This window comes from Oncorhynchus nerka, linkage group LG27 (assembly GCF_034236695.1).
Source record: "Oncorhynchus nerka isolate Pitt River linkage group LG27, Oner_Uvic_2.0, whole genome shotgun sequence".
Taxonomy (NCBI): Eukaryota; Metazoa; Chordata; class Actinopteri; order Salmoniformes; family Salmonidae; genus Oncorhynchus; species Oncorhynchus nerka.
The window spans coordinates 38,158,268-38,172,207 of NC_088422.1; the positions used below are offsets into that span (position 1 = coordinate 38,158,268).

Below are 13,940 nucleotides of genomic sequence, written 5' to 3' on the forward strand. Positions count from 1 at the left end.
ACCTGGCCAATGCTTTCGACTCTGTCAATCACCTTATTCTTATTGGCAGACTTAACAGCCTTGGTTTCTCTAATGACTGCCTTCCGTGGTTCAATAACTACTTCTCAGATAGAGTTCAGTGTGTCAAATTGGAGGGCCTGTTGTCCCGACTAGCGTCACTATTCTGGACGGTTCTGACTTAGAATATGTGGACAACTATAAATACCTAGGTGTCTGGCTAGACTATAAACTTTCCTTCCAGACACACATTAAGATTCTCCAATCCAAAGTTAAATCTAGAATTGGCTTCCTATTTCGCAACAAAGCCTCCTTCACTCATGCTGCCAAACATACCGTCGTAAAACTGACTATCTTGCCGATCCTTGACTTCGGCGATGTCATGTACAAAATAGCCTCTAACACTCTACTCAGCAAATTGGATGCAGTCTATCACAGTGCCATCCATTTTGTCACCAAAGCCCCATATACTACCCACCACTGCGACCTGTATGCTCTCGTTGGCTGGTCCTCGCTACATATTCGTAGCAAAACCCACTGGCTCCAGGTCATCTATAAGTCTTTGCTAGGTAAAGCTCCGCCTTATCTCAGCTCACTGGTCACCATAGCAACACCCACCCGTAGCACGCGCTCCAGCAGGTATATTTCACCTGTCATCCCCAAAGCCAACACCTCGTTTGGCCACCTTTCCTTCCAGTTCTCTGCTGCCAATGACTGGGACGAATTGCAAAAATCACTTATATCTCTCTCACTAACTTTAAGAGTCAGCTGTCAGAGCAGCTTACCGATCGCTGCAGCTGTACACAACCCATCTGTAAATAGCCCATCCGTAAATAGCCCATCCAAACACTACCTAATCTCTTTTGCTCTTTTGCATACCAGTTTTTCTACTTGCACATCCTCATCTGCACATAACACTCCAGTGTAAATTGCTAAATTGTAATTACTTTGCCACTATTGGCCTATTTGTTGCCTTACCTCCTTACTTACTTTGCACAAACTCTATACAGATTTTTCTATTGTGTTATTGACTGTATGTTTTTTTTAACCCTATGTTGTTTGGTCACACTGCTCTGCTTTATCTTGGCTAGGTCGCAGTTGTAAATGAGAACTTGCTGTCAAATGGCCTACCTGGTTAAATAAAGGTGAAATAAAAAATATTTAAAATTGTTTAGTTATACAGGTCTTTGGCTTTTATGAATACAAAAACAATTAACATGATTCATACATTTGATAGGTAGCTTTGAGCTATGTGGTGGTCTGGTGTATCACTGTTTTGTTGCTAAACCGGACCGGACTGCCTGAGTTTCTATTTAATGTGCCAATAGAAAAGCTTCAGTAACTACCGTTATTATTCCTCATGTATTTGGATGTCGTTATCTAGGTATAATATCGTAACCCAGAACCAATCCGCTACTTTATTAAGGCTGTAACCTTAGGGGTGTGTCACCCCTCAGATGGGCCTGCAGTGAAACATGGAAAAATGTACCATCACACCTCAAACACCCGTCCACACTCTTTGATTACATGCATAAAAAATAACTGTAGCCCTGTCCTATCCTTACAACACGATTGTTTCTATAAGATAAGCAACGACTCAATCTGGATTGTCATCTCTTAAGGGTAATGTTGACTTTTTTCTTCAAGATAGCTATCTGTTCTGATTTAATTATTGTATCTTCAATTATACATATGACACTGTGATTCATTTTATACTTTTGTTGATTAATTTCTAAAGGGGATAAAATTGGGTTTCCTTTTTTTTTACAGAAGGATGTGGTTGAATCTTTTTCATGATCTTGATTGGATTCTCCCTCAGTTACCCCATAAGTGACCCTTTCTTCACATTTAACGTTCAAAATCACAAGGACGCAACCGCTCATATCATCATATCAACACGTTAAAGAAATTTGAAACAGCAGAAAACCTCATCCGCTATGACAGATGCACAGATTACCCTTGTCAAGACCCTTGGATCTCCAGGGACAGGGACTATGACTCCTTCACTCCCACCTTTTACTTTGAGGACCCTCCATTGCCCCCTCGCCACATCCCCAAACATGTCCCTCCTTCACTGCTCTGAACCACACCACCACCCCCACAAGAGAAACCAGACAGACACAACAACTCCCCTCTATCCCTCCTATCAAGGGCACTGTCCTACCTATCACTGGATTTGCATACCTTCCCTGTTTCCTTAGCGGAAATTGTGATACCTTATTTGGCACTCTGCCTCACTCCAGCCTGAGCCAACTTCCCCCAACCCTCAGACTCTATACGTGGGGATGGGGACACAGACCAAAGTGGAGGCCTGCCCTGTGTGCCCACACAAGAAAATGGCATCCCTCCGGTCTATGTTTTCACAGCCTCTAAGGAGCAGCCCAGAGTTTTCATTCTGCCCTCTGCCTCCGGTGGCCAACCACACAGTTCAGCCTCCATCCCGCCCTGTATGCCCATTTTTCTACTTCCTCCAGGACAGAACCCAGACTTGGGGGAGGAGGCAGCAGAGGGACTTCCCGGACCCATCTGTGTATTCCCATCTAAGGTGGCCACTGGGATGGGCAACAGTGGGTTAAAGGGGAGGTAGATGACACTGATTCACGTAATACAACTTCAGATGTCAACATGCCATCTCCTCCCCAATGACCTGACTTTTCCTCCCATCCCCATTCGCCCTGGTGTTTTCCTCCCATCCCCATTCACCCTGGTGTTTTCCTCCCATCCCCGTTCACCCTGGTGTTTTCCTCCCATCCCCATTCACCCTGGTGTTTTCCTCCCATCCCCAATGACCTGACCTTTCCTCCCATCCCCATTCACCCTGGTGTTTTCCTCCCATCCCCAATTACCTGACCTTTCCTCCCATCCCCATTCACCCTGGTGTTTTCCTCCCATCCCCAATGACCTGACCTTTCCTCCCATCCCCATTCACCCTGGTGTTTTCCTCCCATCCCCATTCACCCTGGTGTTTTCCTCCCATCCCCATTCACCCTGGTGTTTTCCTCCCATCCCCATTCGCCCTGGTGTTTTCCTCCCGTCCCCATTCACCCTGGTGTTTTCATTCACATCCCCATTCACCCTGGTGTTTTCATTCACATCCCCATTCACCCTGGTGTTTTCCTCCCATCCCCATTCACCCTGGTGTTTTCCTCCCATCCCCATTCACCCTGGTGTTTTCCTCCCATCCCCATTCGCCCTGGTGTTTTCATTCACATCCCCATTCACCCTGGTGTTTTCCTCCCATCCCCATTCACCCTGCTGTTTTCCTCCCATCCCCATTCACCCTGGTGTTTTCCTCCCATCCCCATTCACCCTGGTGTTTTCCTCCCATCCCCATTCACCCTGGTGTTTTCATTCACATCCCTGGAGAAAACATCTGAGATGTAAAAACGGCTTCTGAGATTCTGACTGCACTGATTCAAGGTAGTTTTCCCCAGTTCATCCCACAGATAGTGAAGATGACGCCGGAAGGGATGGCTGCCGTTCTATTGGCTCTTAACCAACGGTGCTATTTTTTATATTTTTTATTACATTGTTCGTAACTTATATTGTACATAATGTTGCTGCTAACGTCTATTATGACCAAAAAGAGCTTCTGGACATCAGAACAGCGATTACTCACCTCGAAATGGACAAATAATTTTTCTTTAATGAGTCCAACGGGAAGGATATACTCCAAACACCCGTACAGGCCCTCATCCCCGTCATTCGCTGGAGAAAGAAACAGAGATTTTGCAGAAAGCGATCAGGGTGCCTTGTTAGGATCAGGTGACGAGTGGCTAATCTGCCTTTTGCCATCCGTACTGTTAGCTAACGTTCAATCACTGGAAAATAAATGGGATGAACTGTAAGTACGTTTATCCTGCCAACAGGACATAAAAACTGTTAAACTGTAATATCTTATGTTTCATGGCTTTCGTGGCTGAATGATGACATTAATACCGTACAGCTGGTGGGTTATACACTCTATCAGCAGGATAGAACAGCAGCCTCTGGTAAGACACGGAGCGGGGGCCTATGCATATTTGTAAACAACAGCTGGTGCACAATATCTAAGGAAGTATCAAAGTTTTGCTCGCTTGAAGTAGAGTATCTCATGATAATCTGTAGACCACACTGTCTACCTAGAGAGTTTTCATCTGTACTTTTCGTAGCTGTCTACATACCACCACAGACCGATGCTGGCACTAAAACCGCACTCAATGAGCTGTATACAGCCATAAGCAAACAGGAAAACGCTCCTCCAGAGGTGGCGCTCCAAGTGGCCGGGGACTTAAATGCAGGGAAACTTAAATCAGTTTTCATCATTTCTATCTGCATGTTAAATGTGCAACCAAAAGTAAAAAAACTCTAGACCACCTATACTCCGCACACAGAGACGCGTACAAAGCTCTCCCTCACCCTCCATTTGGCAAATCTGACCATAATTCTATCCTCCTGATTCCTGCCTACAAACTCAAATTAAAGCAGGAAGCACCAGTGACTCTGTCCATAAAAAAAGTGGTCAGATGAAGCAGATGCTAATCTACAGGACTGTTTTGCTAGCACAGACTGGAATATGTTCCGGGATTCTTCCGATGGCATTGAGGAGTACACCACATTAGTCACTGGCATAATCAATAAATGCATCAATGACGTCATCTCCTCAGTGACTGTACGTACATGCCCCAATCAGAAGCCATGGATTACAGGAAACATTTGTACTGAGCTAAAGGGTAGAGCTGCCGCTTTCAAGGAGCAGGACTCTAACCCGGAAGCCTATAATAAATTCTGCTATGCCGTCAGACAAACCATCAAACAGGCAAAGTGTCAATACAGGATTAAGAACGAATCATACTACACCGGCTCCAATGCTCGGCAGATTTGTCAGGGCTTGCAAACTATTACAGACTACAAAGGGAAGCACAGCCAAGAGCTGCCTAGTAACATGAGCCTACCAGACAAGCAAAATAACTTCTATGCTCGCTTCACAGCAAATAACACTGAAACATGCATGAGAGCATCAGCTGTTCCGGACGACTGTGTGATCCTGCACTCTGCAGCCGAGGTGAGTAAGACTTTCAAACAGGTCAACATTCACAAGGCCACAGGGCCAGATAGATTACCAGGACGTGTACTCCGAGCATGAACTGACCAACTGGCAAGTATCTTCACTGACATTTTCAACCTCTCCCTGTCCGAGTCTGTAACACCAACATGTTTCAAGCAGACCACCATAGTCCCTGTGCCCAAGAACACTAAGATAACCTGCCTAAATGACTACCGACCTGTAGCACTCACTACTGTAGCCATGAAATGCTTTGAAAGGCTGGTCATGTCTCACACCAACACCATTATGCCATAAACCTTAGACCCACTCCAATTTGCATATCACCCCAACAGATCAACAAATAATGCACTCCACACATGGACAAAAGGAACACCTATGTGAGAATGCTATTCATTGACTACAGCTCAGCGTTCAACACCATAGTGTCCTCAAAGCTCATCACTAAGCTAAGGATCCTGGGATTAAACACCTCCCTCTGCAACTAGATCCTGGACTTCATGACGGGCCATCCTCAGGTGGAAAGGGTAGGTAACAACACAGCCGCCACCCTGATCCTCAACACAGGGGCCCCTCAGGGGTGCGTGCTCAGCCTCCTCCTGTACTCCCTGTTCACTCATGACTGCACGGCCAGGCATGACTCCAACACCATCATTAAGTTTGCCGACGACACAACAGTGGTAGGCCTGATCACCGACAATGAGGAGGTCAGAGACCTGACTGTGTGGTGGAAGGACAACAACCTCACCCTCAACATGATCAAGACAATGGAAATGATTGTAGACTACAGGAAACGGAGGACCAAGCACTACCCCATTCTCAACAATGGGGCTGTAGTGGAGCAGGTTGAGAGCTTCAAGTTCCTTGGCTTCCACATCACCAACAAACTAACATGGTCCAACCACACCAAGACAGTAGGGAAGAGGGCACGACAAAACCTATTTGACCTCAGGAGACTGAAAAGATTTGGCATGTGTCCTCAAATCTTCAAAAGGTTTTATAGTTGCACCATCGAGAGCATCCTGATGGGTTGCATCACTGCCTGGTATGGCAACTGCCCGGCCTCCAACCGCAAGACACTACAGAGGGTAGTGCGTACGGCCCAGTACATCACCGGGTGCAAGCTTCCTGCCATCCAGGACCTCTATACCAGGTGGTGTCAGAGGAAGTCCCTAAAAATTGTCAAAGACTCCAGCAACCCTAGTCATAGACTGTTCTCTCTGCTACCGCATGTCAAGCGATACCAGATCACCAAGTCTAGGTCCAAGAGGCTTCTAAAACAGCTTCTACCCCCAAGCCAAAAGCCCCCTGAACATCTAATCAAATGGCTACCCAGACTATTTGCATTGCCCCCCCCCCCCCCCCCGCATTGCTACTCTGTTATTATCTATGCATAGTCATTTTAATAACTCTACCTAGATGTACATATTACCTCAATTGCCTCGACACCGGTGCCTCCGCACATTGACTCTGTACCGGTACCCCCTGTATATAGCCCTGCTATTGTTATTTACTGCTTCTCTTTAATTGTTCGTTTTTCTTATCTCTTACTTTTTGGGGGGTATGTTCTTAAAACTGCATTGTTGGTTAAGGGCTTGTAGGTAAGCATTTCCATGTAAGGTCTGTTGTATTTGGCGCATGTGAAACATTTGATAGCCACAGATCCTCACACAACTCGATCAGACACAACTTGATTGATTATAATGTCAGTATTTTTTGCTTGTGTTTTGTATTGAACATAGCTGGAGGTTAAACTAAATGACTGTATCACAGGAGGTTGGTGGCATCTTAATTGGGGAGGATGGGCTTGTGGGAAAATGTTTATGTTATTATGACTATTAAATAAACATCCACATTGTCAATTATTGGGTCTTATTATACTTTCTGCATATTTCTGTTTACTATTGGATGTAGAGCAATTATCTGCAATAGATTAGTCAAACTCATATGAAATTGTGTGTTTGTGAAATTGTGTGATTTTACAGTGTATCTGTACATACTTTGGGGGAAAATACCACAATTTTATTTATATCATAAAGATTATACATTTTGCCTTCTCTGCTTCAGGCGAAATGTGTATTGGTCTATTTGCTTTTGTGGTCACTCAAATAAATTGAGTCCCGCCCCCCTCAGGAATGAGGGTGCTCCTTTGGTTTGGTGGTTTGCTTTAATAACTAGAATCTTGACAGAATATTGCCCTGCGTCATGAAGGAAGCTTTTCTAAAAGTATACAATTGTTTTTCGTCGTTTACACTGGAATTATGGAACCACAACAACATGTTTACCAGGCTTATACTGTAGCTTTGTCTTCAAATGACATTGGTTCATCTGTCTGTGTGTTATTTCTGCTTCTCTCTAATTTAACACTTTGAAGGATTTAATGTTGAGCTTTCCATTCTTAAAATATAGACAAGACTAAAGGGTATACCAGTATTGCCATGGAAATGAGTCAGCAAAGGAAATAAATTATCATAGTGACACTTGGTTGATCCCACGCACCACATCATGCATATAAGCATGTCCCATTCAAATAACGTCTATTGTTCATTCATACATCCTATCAGCATTGGATGTACTGCAGGAACATTATCTTTAAATTTGTATTCATTGGGACTGTAAAACCCTTCCCTTTTCATGCTGAAGACAAGGGGATACTCAACCTAATCAAGGTAATTCTTAGAATAACATACATGTCTTTGTCATTTAGTGTTGAAATAATTATGTTTAAATTATAATGTATTCCATAAACCTTTGTTTCTCACCAATACTTGTGAAGTTTACTATGTAAAAAATATAACCACGTTGACATTTATCTGACTCTTTCAGAAATGATGGAAATTAAAAAGGAGATTCTGTGGACCACCCTTTGTGTTTTCTTTGTGGTGACAGTATCTTATTCAAAACCAGTAAGAATGCCCATGTTGTTTTTCCATAATGTTTCTTCTTATAAATCTGTCACTATTGCACTATAATGTGCACAATGACACAAAGTCAGTAAAAACAGACTGTGTAAAAAAGTGTGCTATGCTATGTTTCTACACTAAAATATGTATTTATATTTCTGAAAACAGGTCAGTCTGCATGGATTCCAGCTCAGAAACCTGATGGCTGACAGCCTGGAATCTTCCGAGTCTTCTGAGTCCAACGAGTCTTCTGAGAACATTGGCGTAGCACCACAGACAGCCACTGGTCAGCCAATGGTCACTGGCGCTGAGACTGCAATACCAGACACAGAGGAGGAGACCGATCCACAAGAAAGCGATGCTATACCCTCTGAAACAGCCTCAGAGGTTGATGATGCTTTGATCGCTTCACAAACTGCACTTGGAACTGAAGCCTCATCGGCAGACTCACTAAATGGGACAGAAACTGAGACTACCTCACAGCATCCAGCCATAATCACAGTGACTGATTCTCCCAGTCTGACTTCTGATGTCATAACCCATATAAGGTCTATGCTCACGACGGCTCTTCCATCAATCATTGACACAGCTACAATCCAAGAATTCCATGTGGGCACAACTCTTCCCCCGAGCCCATACCCCATACCCATTATGGAGCAGCCAACAACTCCACCCGTCTCCTCAGTACTAGGCCTAACTCCCCAGCAGCCAGTTCCATTGGAAACCACTGATGACATATCTGCTGTGCCAGGTTGTTTTACTGTAGTATACATAACTAGCCCTCAGCCAGTTCCTGCTAGAGGCGATAACATTTAAAGCTGAGAGGAAACTAGAATATCTTTGATTAAAGCTGGAATCCGAAGTAGAGGGAAACAGCGCCACTGGCCACGGTTGTTATTGTTTTTGTTGCCGAGCTTAGGAGCGTCGTCGCGCAGGATGGTAAAAATGTTTGCATGTATTGCCGTGTAATGATGTCCAAGGCGGGAATTTTTTTTATTCTTTGTTCGCAGTAACTTCTTTGTTGTTGTAATGTTGCAACGGACATGTCTGTTTCACCATTAAGGATTCTAGCTTTAAAGGTCAAATGCAGCCATTTTTATCTCAATATCAAATCATTTCTGGGCAACAATTAAGTACTTTACTGTCATTGCTATGAATTAAAATGGTCAAAATTGAAAAGTCACTTGCACATCCTTGTTGCAGTTTAATTAGATGAAAGCTCTGACGAAGGCCTTGAGGCCGATACGTAAACCTTAATAAAGAGCAGTGATACTAGCAAGAGCAGTGTGCGGGTTTCTTATTTTTTCTCCAATTAAAATGGTCAAAAAGAAGTCTTTTCAAACAGCTCTTAAGCTAAAAGGGCATTATCATAATTTTCACAATTTTACACAATTTTAATTTGTCTTAGTGAGCTGCACATTACTGACACCTACATTAGTGCTTTGTGGAGGGCCTGCAACTGGCTAGAACACTCATGAAAATGATTCACTAGTATCTTCTGCACGATATCAGTGATAAAGATTCAGATATACCGTACCTCATATTGCTCAGTCTTTCATAAGACAATCTTCAAGATATTTGGTGGTAGGTAGTGGTTAGAGCGTTGGACTAGTAACAGGAAGGTTGCAAGATCAAATCCCGGAGCTGACAAGGTAAAAATCTGTTGTTCTGCCCCTGAACAAGGCAGTTAACCACTGTTCCTAGTTCTTAACTGACTTGCCTAGTTAAATAAAGGTAAAATACACTTTTTTCTGATTTGTTTTGAAACGTGACACATATTGCTGCCATTAACATTGTCAACAACCTGTTCGTGTACCTGCAAAAGAGGATCCACCATCTGTAAATAAATGCTCTTTAAACAACAGAGATCAGAAAGAGTACTTCCTTTTCGTGTGCTGCTGGATGTGTTTGGGATTTTGATTATACTACAAAACCTACTACAGGCGATTTGCAGACTTTTGCCAGCTGTTGTGCAATCTTTGTGACTCTCATTGTGTCCTCAATTATCATTGAATGATGATACATTCTTAGATTAGTTAGCAGCTTGATCTACACTTGCAATGTAAAGCTTGTGATGCGTACAATCAAATGTCAGACCCAGAATGACACAGAGACCCTGGAGCAGAAGGTGTTTAACTTCTGATATGAATGCAATGCAGTGAGTGAGCAAGTGGGTGTTGTTGTTTTTTCCAGTATTACAGCAACACTTTTGTTGAGAGATACCACAGCTCATGTCAAATATGTTTTCCACCATGCAACACACATTGATCATTTACTGGTGACACACAGATACAGAATTGTTTTTCTCTCCAATTGCTCCACCGCTTCAAAAATAAACATTTTAATGTTTAAGTTGACTTTTTAATGCTCCTATTTGGAACGTATAGAGAGCATAGACCAATCTGGGCCATTACTGTTCAGTCTACCATGCGAAAGGAACCAGAAGATCAATGCATCTACTGCGTTGTGTAGATAAAAACCTGCGAACAGGTTAGCCCCCTTTTGTCCTGAGATGATAACAGTCTGTAATCTGATGCATTGGGATTGTTCAACTCTTAAACCGCTCAAAGCCACTTGTGGGGTAAAATGCATACTCATTGGATGATGTGGATAGAGCAGCATATTAACATTAATAGCCTGCTCAGAAATACCCTCTATTTTGTAGATCTTCTTATCTATTGTCCACTTTTTGAATCCCCACAGGAAGCACCTATTAGGCACTGTTTTTCCAAAACGTCCAACTGAAAGAAATAAGTTGTTGTTGTCTGCATTGGGAATTGTATCTATTACAATATATAAAATGTTGATTGAGATTTGAAAGCCTCTTATTCAAGTACCTGTGTGAGGATGTGTAATATTCATAATTTTTAATCTACCCTGCGAAGATTGAACATGCTTGGCAATCCATTTCGAAGTTCTATTTCAGGATTGGTGTCCCATCCACGGGGAGGTTGAGTTAACATAGGCGAATGTGATTAGCATGAGGTTGTAAGAAACAAAAAAAATCCCAGGACAGAGACATATCTGATAGGGCAGAAAGCTTAAATTCTTGTTAGTCTAACTGCACTGTCCAATTTACAGTAGCTATTAGAGTGAAAGAATACCATGCTATTGTTTGAGGAGAGTGCACAATTATGAACTTGAAAATGTATGAATAAACCAATTAGCCACATTTGGGCAGTCTTGATACAACATTTTGAATAGATATGCAAGATTTCACTGGATCACTCTAAAACTTTGCACATACAGGGCTGCCATCTAGTGGCCAACGTCTAAATTGCGCCTGGGATAGAATAATTCATTATACCATTTCATTTCAAAGATGACGGTACAGAAATATACAAAAAAACGCTAGATGTTTTCTTTCTATTATCTTTTACCAGATCTAATGTGTTATATTCTTCTACATTCCTTTCACATTTCCACAAACTTCAAAGTGTTTCCTTTCAAATGGTATCAAGAATATGCATATCCATGCTTCAGGGCCTAAGCTACTAGCAGTTAGATTTGGGTATGTCATTTTAGGCAAAAATGGAAAAAAAGTGGCGGATCCGCATAAACCTATGGTATGATACTGCTTGTGACTACACCCTAATAAGTCTTGATCTGTTCCTGTCAACTTCACTAATTACTGTAATGACCAGCTCTGTCTAGTCAGCAACAAACACCATTTCTGCATTTTCTTCACTTAAATACACAAAGTTGTAGTAAAACTATAATAAACAAATGCATGTTCCTAGGGATGAGGTCAATTATAATTTGTCAGAAAATGTGTAATAAAATGTCAACTTAGTTGTACTTAGTATTTTATTAGGATCCGCAATTAGCTGCTTTCAAGGCAGTGGCTATTCTTCCTGGGGTCCAAACAGGAAACAAAACACAACAAATAGAATACATAAAATACATAATATACAGTACATGACACTACATAATACAATAAATCACAAAATATAATACAAAATATGTAAAAACGTCTGTTTGTTTCTTCACAGTCCCTGTCGTGCCATGTTCTTTTATATAAAAACACATCTGGTTTTATTGCTAGCTTGAGTAACCTTGGGGTGGCAGAGAGTTCCATGTAGTCATGGCTCTATTTATTACTGTGTGTTTCCCAGCCCCTGTTCTTGTCCTGGGGACTGTGAAGAGACCTCTGGTTGCAGTCAAAAGTTTGGACACACCTACTCATTCAAGGGTTTTTCTTTATTTTTACTATTCTCTACATTGTAGAATATTAGTGAAGACATCAAAACTACGAAATAACACACATGGAATCATGTAGTAACCAAAAAAGTGTTAAACATATCAAAATATATGAGATTTGAGATTCTTCAAAATAGCCATCCTTTGCCTTGATGACAGCTTTGCACACTCTTGGCATTCTCTCAACCAGCTTCATGAGGTAGTCAACTGGATGCATTTCAATTAACAGGTGTGCCTTGTTAAAAGATCATATGTGGAATTTCTTTCCCTCTTAATGCATTTGAGCCCATCAGTTGTGTTGTGACAAGGTAGGGGTGGTATGCAGAAGATAGCCCTATTTGGTAAAAGACCAAGTCCATATTATAGCAAGAACATCTCAAATAAGCAAAGAAAAATGACACTCCATCATTACTTTAAGACATGAAGGTCAATCAATCTGGAAAATTTCTAAAACGTTGAAAGTTTCTTCAAGTGCAGTAGCAAAAACCATCAAGTGCTATGATGCAACTGGCTCTCATGAGAACCGCCACAGGAAAGGAAGACCTAGAGTTACCTCTGCTGTGGAGGATAAGTTCATTAGAGTTAACTGCACCTCAGATTGCAGCCCCAATAACTGCTCCACAGAGTTCAAGTAAAAGACACATCTCGACATCAACTGTTCAGAGGAGACTGTGTGAATCAGCCCTTCATTTTCAAATTGCTGAAAAGAAACCACTACTAAAGGACAGCAATGAGATGAAGAGACTTGCTTGGGCCAAGAAACACGAGCAATGGTCTGATGAGTCCAAATTTGGGATTTTTGGTTCTAACCGCTGGTTCTAACTGTGTCTTTGTGAGACGCAGAGTAGGTGAACGGATGATCTCTGCATGTGTGGTTCCCACCATGAAGTATGGAGGAGGAGGTGTGATGGTGTGGGTGTGCTTGCTGGTGACACTGTCAGTGATTTATTTAGAATTCAAGGCACATTTAACCAGCAATACGCCATTACATCTAGTTTGCGCTTTGTGGGACTATCAATTGTTTTTCAACAGGACAATCACCTAAGATAGAAAGAGGAGTGGGAGGCCCCGGTGCACAACTGAGCAAAACACCAGTCTCAACATCAACCGTGAAGAGGCAACTCTGGGATGCTGGCCTTCTAGGCAGAGTTCCTCTGTCCAGTGTCTGTGTTCTCTTGCCCATCTTAATCTTTTCTTTTTATTGGCCAGTCTGAGATATGACATTTACCTTGCAACTCTGCCTAGGCCAGTATCCCGGAGTCGCCTCTTCACTGTTGACGTTGAGACTGATGTTTTGCGGGTACTATTTAATGAAGCTGCTAGTTGAGGACTTGTGAGGCGTCTGTTTCTCAAACTAGACACTCTAATGTACTTGTCCTCTTGCTCAGTTGTTTACCAGGTCCTCCCACCCCTCTTTCCATTCTGGATAAGGGCCAGTTTGCGCTGTTCTGTGAAGTGAGTAGTACACAGCGTTGCACGAGATCTTCAGTTTCTTGGTAATTTCTCGCATGGAATAGCCTTAATTTCTCAGAACAAGAACAGACTGATGAGTTTCAGAAGAAAGTTCTTTGTTTCTGGACATTTTGAGCCTGTAATCAAAGCTACAAATGCTGATGCCCTAGATGCTTTTCTTAGAAAAACAATGACATTTCTAAGTGGCCCCAAACTTTTGAACAGTAATGTATATTCTCTAGGTATAGCCTGAATAATAACCTACAGCAGTAAACTGCTGCATTGTTATTCCAACACTTAATTGTTTCTGTAAAGAAAGTTGACATCTACTTTTCTCTGCTCTC

At 42.3% G+C, this 13,940-nt stretch overlaps 1 long non-coding RNA gene across 1 annotated transcript; it reads left to right on the forward strand.

Annotated features, from left to right (window-relative positions):
• The first annotated feature begins 7,594 nt into the window (after positions 1–7,594).
• On the forward strand, positions 7,595–9,808 carry LOC115111057 (uncharacterized). Its single transcript, XR_003860750.2, has 3 exons — positions 7,595–7,710; positions 7,868–7,947; positions 8,113–9,808. It is a non-coding gene; the product is annotated as an uncharacterized LOC115111057 (long non-coding RNA).
• Positions 9,809–13,940: the final 4,132 nt, after the last annotated feature.